Below are 5,541 nucleotides of genomic sequence, written 5' to 3'. Positions count from 1 at the left end.
AGGTTTCTAAAAAGACAAATTACAATAGGCCAGTGCTGGTCACGCTTGAGGGGTCTGTGTTTCTGAAAAGACAAAGTCAGCAAAGTTCATCTTTACCTAGAGTATGCATTTCTTCAGGACATAGCTACTACTTTCTCATGATTGTGTTAGGGTTTAGAACAAGATAAAAAATAGCTTCCTGATCTTGGTCTGTCCTTTCAACTATTTTCCTTATTGCTATATAGATACTTATGCCCTTTTGTTTACATGCCTATATTACATTTATTTTCCCTAATGTTTTGTGTAATCCTTAAATGAAATGACTGAAAATTGAAGTAATATGATTATAAATAAACACATTTCCTAAAGAGACATATTAGGGAGGACCCATAAAAACCGAATTTATTAAGAATTGTGCGGGGGCCTGCCCCGCAAGGGTCGTGAGATTTCCTGAAGGAGAGACGGATAGGCGAAGGACGAAGAAAATAGACTTGGACACCTGCTTCCTGAACAGATGACAATTTAATGTTAGTTAACACAGAGCTTTTATACCATTCGTAAAGGGGCAAGACAAAGAAAATTCCTTCATGTACACATCTTCTAAAAGTTACCATCTAGTGGTCTTAGCAACAAACAAACCAAGATTCCCATAAACATTCAGACAACAAGTCTTATTCATAAAGCCAACAATGATACTTTTAGTCCAATGTCCCGAATTACTGTCCTTGAAATGTCTCGAGAAAGTTTCTAAGCGTTCATTTCTCCATGTGTCAGTTTTCCCATCCTAGGCTTTTATGTTCTTAAGAGTCCCGTGATCACCTCCCTTGTCCAGATGTCCTTGTTACTTTTCTCTTATTTTACAGTGCTTGTTTCTAAAGAGAACTCAAAAGAAGCTTTCAGTAATGTTTCCCAGGCCCCCCCAAGGTTGCTTTCTGTCTTTAGCTAATTTATTATAAAAGTGTCTGATTAATATATTATGAGTTCAGTGAAAACCCACTCTATAAACGTTAACTTAGAGTTTTAACTATTGAATTAAGTAAAAACCTTAACATTAATCTTTATCCTAAGTCAGTGAAAACAGTGTTATAAATCACCTACATAACTCCTATATAAGTGTTAAAACTTATAATGAATTCATAATAAACTTACTATAAACTTGTGCTTCTAAAAAACCTTATGTCTAAACACTAAACTACATAATTCTAAATCAAATAAGGAATGAATATACTTATATCATTTTTTACTTCAGCAATATCTAGTAACTTATAACTAAGTGAAAGAAAGCATTCTTGATGTGCTTCAGAGTTTAACCCTTGCATATGTTAGAAAATGCCAAGCGGCATAGTGGGAAAATGGAAAAATGAACCATGACATTTCCAGGTTAGCTATGAGTACTTCGCATAAACATGCCATTTTCTTCTTCCACGACTGCACAGAATTTCTTCAGCTGTACCAACAGCAAAGACGGAAGACAGAAGGGCCTCAGCTGCCTGGACTCGCTTTGCGGCTGGGGTGTTCCTCAGCGCACCTGGACTTTGTCAATCAGGCAGGCCTCCAAGGCTGGCTCCCAACAGAATTGTGTATTTATTCTTGTTAAATTTCAGTCACCTTCAAGTACTCTCTGATGCAATACACCTAATAAGATGCTTTTTCCACTGCTCAAAACAGTTTTTGAACTCACTAATTTTGATGCCTTTTAGTGCTTCTGCCACTTTTTTTGTTTCACCTCTTCCACACCAGCAAAACATTTCCCTATGAGGACTGTTTTCATCAGGGGAAACAAACAAACAAAAAAAAGTCACTCAGGGTAAGATCAGGTGAGTGAGAAGGGTGTGGCACCAGGGTCCTGCCGTTTGGGGCAAAAACTGCTGAACACTCAACACAGTGTAGACAGGTGCGCTTGTAAATCACCCATCATGAAATGGACAAAAGAATCTCCAAAATAAAAATTCACTGAAGCTGAAAGCAGCTTCTCACAACAATGCTAGCTGGTACACTGATACCAATGGAGTCCTAGAATAGTTACCTAGTGGGAGAAGCTTATGCTTCAAGGGGCCTGCCCTCCAAAAAATAATTCCAATTTTTGGGGGGAGTCCCTCTCATACTAAGTTATTTGATTTTTTTAATCTGCATGTTAATAATAAAAGCTCACTGGTTGATCTCATGTACTCCTAAAGTCACACAAAATAAATATATGTTTCTGTAGATATTTTCAAGTTCCAGGGCCTCATATTAAATTTTTTTGAAACTAAATGCATTTTAATAGAAAACAAAATATAAAATAACTCTTTTTGGAAAACAGAAATATTTAATTCTTTTCCCACAAATTAGAGTTTTCCCCCTCCTTAGAGCACAGTCTGACCTGCATGCATGCTCATGATGTGTTTCACAGAACACTCATTTGACTGGTACTGAAGTGCAGGTGGGAGCAATCATCACAGGAGAAAACAATGTGGAAAAAACCACACCTCTGAATGATCATTCGCAAAGTCCACATCTTTCTAATTCTATCTTGTGACTTTGTACTCCAAATTATTCTTTATCACAACCTTTCTTTTTGAGGGAAAAGAATTATTAACAGAAGTGCAGCCATGAAAATAATTTTTCTTTCCCACCATCACTGCAAGAGCCCAAAATATTCTCAAACCCGCCCACCCACTTCCAAAAACATGTTAACTGGGGTGATCCATCTATCACCCCAAATTTCCCTTTCTCCCAATACATTGTGCTACCAATTTCTCTGAATTCCCTGAACCTCAAAATTCCAAGTATCAAAGCCAGTGCCAGGAGTCAAACCCAAAAGAAAAGCAGAGAAGTTCCCCTCTGCCAGTGCTAGGTTTCCTCTTCTCAAAAATAACCATTATAATAACAATTTAAAACTCCTGGTTCTCTGTAATTACAGAAAAGGAAACAGTTTTCCAGAATCATCTCCCCTCCCTTTCCTAGTTCCCTCCCTCTATCCCTCCACTAGTAAGTTCTTCCCTTCCCCAGGGCTGGCCCACCCATGACACTGGTCACACTGCTCCTCCTGACAGTGCTCTACAACCACCCTCTAACAGAACCCAGCCCCGGGCAGGTGGGAAAAACGAGACAGAGACAGGAAAGGCTGTGCAATGTGAGGTCACCACAGAGTCTCAGTGAGAAATTGTGAGTGATCTCCAGAGCATACTAGAGTTCCAAATCTCATGTCCATTCATCACTGCTTCACCCAGCTTCCCCAATCCTGGCCTTCAACACTGCGAGAGCTGAGTGACGGGGGGGTCTATCCGAGATGAGGGCCCAGGAGAGAGGAGAAAAGCGGGCTCCTTCACAGTCAGTCAGTGATTCAGTCTTAGTTCATAGAAGGACTGCGGCCTTCCACCACTGCCCCAGTCCATTCCAACAAAGGTACAAAATTAATACTCCTGATTTTCTTGTGCAGTTCCAGTCACCAGGAGAAGGTTACAGGCCATGAACTGCACACTCAGGACATTGCTCATCTGCCCTGTGTACACTCCCACAAGCTCACTGGAGGAGCCGTCAGTGGGTGCACTGCAGTAAGTTTTCCTGACATCCCACACACGCACCGAGTTGTCCATGGAGGCAGAGGCAATCAGGTCACTGTCCGGACTGAAAGTGAGGTTGGTGATATTGTCTGTGTGGCCTCTCAGCTCTTTATAAAGGGTCCCAGAGGCCAAGTCCCACAGCTTCAGCTGCTGGTCCTCGCCAGCAGATGCCAAGTACTTACCATTGGGAGAAAAGGCAAGAGAAAACACAGGGCCTTGGTGGCCTGTGAAGAGCCTCACTGAGTTCCCCTGCTGGGCACTCCAAAGCCGGACAGTCTTGTCAGTTGAGCCCGTAGCTAAGTAGTTTGAATTGGGATGAAATCTGACACAGTCCACATCTGCCAGGTGTCCTGCATATATTCTTAGAGGGTATGTCCGATCAAATGACCACAGCCTGGCAGTGCGGTCATGGGACCCACTGGCAAAGTACAGGCTATATGGGCTGATGTCCAGGTCCCACACAGGATAGGCATGTCCTTGGTACAATCCAGTGTTGGTGAAACTCCCCAGGTCCCAGTATCTGATGGACATGTCTTCAGAACAAGAGAGCAACCCTGAGCTGTCTGCAAGGAACCTTGTGCTGTAGACTGGTCCACAGTGTCCCCGAAGTATCTTCATCTCTGTGCCTGCAGTATCTTCCTCATCATACTTCTCCTCCAGAATATCACAAGTCAAACGGATGTGGGACACATCTACTTGATGGGGCTCTGATTTTAACTTCTTGGATCGTAAACTCCAAAGTTTTATACAGGAGTTGTCAAATCCAGCAGCAAGCAGCTTGCTATCAGGGGAGATTTCTGCAGTGTTCAACAGCTGCTCTGTGTTATAGAAGCCATAGAAGCAGATGGTGGTGAGGGAGGAAGGCCCATTCTTGACACGTTTAATGCTCTCCTGTAAGACCTCCAGGGCAGCCTCATTCTGCAGAATAGGGCTGGGCACATCAGGGTAGTCTAAGCCATGGCTCCCACTGCAGGAAGAGCTGCTGCTGGCAAAGAGCTGGTTGTCTGTTCTCTTGACAGGCTGCACATCAAGATGAATATGTAAGGTGAGGACTTTGCACAGGGCAGTATTGTTGTCACTTTGAAGGTAGTGGATAAGGTAGTTGTAGCTGTCTTCTTGGAGATGGAGCGTGTACTTTTTTTCTAGGAATGCTCGAAGCTTGAAGTTAGACAGTATGTCCTGGATGGATTGAGTGGTCTGTAGCTGTTCAATGACATCCTTCTGGCTAGCATTGTGCAGAAACATTTCGTGGAAGCGGTTGTAAAAACTTTTGACTGTGCTCTTCGTACTGTTCTTGACCAGGCTGAGATGGAGGTAGACAAAGAGAGGATAGAGGAGAGGCATCACTTCGTGGCTATGCTGGGAATCAGAATCGGTGAGGAACTTCCACAGTCGTCCAAACTGTACTTCATATTGCTGAAGTTCTGCCTGGCATGGGGCTTCAGACACTATGTTGGAACACCCAGATTCTGACTGGACTGTGAGATTGGCCGCCATCTCCTCAGTAGTCTGTGACAGTCGCTGTCCTTCCTTCCGGGATCCATCTGAGCCCACGTACCGTCGGTGTTTGAGGTAGCCGGACAATGCCATCCGAATCTGCTTGGTGCGCCCTCGTTTCATGACTGAAAATCCCAGGCGACCCCCGCTGCCCCTGTCGTCGCCCCGAGATCACACTGCTTCCACCTCCGTCTCCCCAGCCGCAGGCCTTGCTTCCTAGGCGGGATCAGCTAGAGCCTGTGTGTGCCACGCCCTTCCGGTCCTTTGGCGCCTCTGAGCGGCTGCGCGATGATTGAGACACTGAGAGGGCTGCAGGGCGGCGCTCTCTCTCTCTGTGTGTGTGTGTGTGTGTGTGTGTGTGTGTGTGTGTGTGTGTGTGTGTGTGTGTGTGTGTGTGTGTGTGTGTGTGTGTCAGAGTCTCACTCGTTACTCAGGCTGTGAGGCTGTGAAGTGGCACAATCTTGGTTCACTGCAACCTCGAACTCGGGTCTCACGACGTTACCTAGACTAGTCTCAAACT

General features: G+C 44.3%; 1 pseudogene; it reads right to left on the bottom strand.

The window, feature by feature from the left end:
* Window positions 1-3,303: 3,303 nt before the first annotated feature.
* LOC103256634 lies at window positions 3,304-5,144 on the bottom strand (annotated as a pseudogene).
* Between the last annotated feature and the right edge of the window lie 397 nt (window positions 5,145-5,541).

This window comes from Carlito syrichta, unplaced genomic scaffold (genome assembly GCF_000164805.1).
Source record: "Carlito syrichta isolate Samal-C Ts95f unplaced genomic scaffold, Tarsius_syrichta-2.0.1 Scaffold290815, whole genome shotgun sequence".
In the NCBI taxonomy this organism is placed as follows: Eukaryota; Metazoa; Chordata; class Mammalia; order Primates; family Tarsiidae; genus Carlito; species Carlito syrichta.
This window is presented reverse-complemented; position numbering and strand designations above follow the sequence as displayed.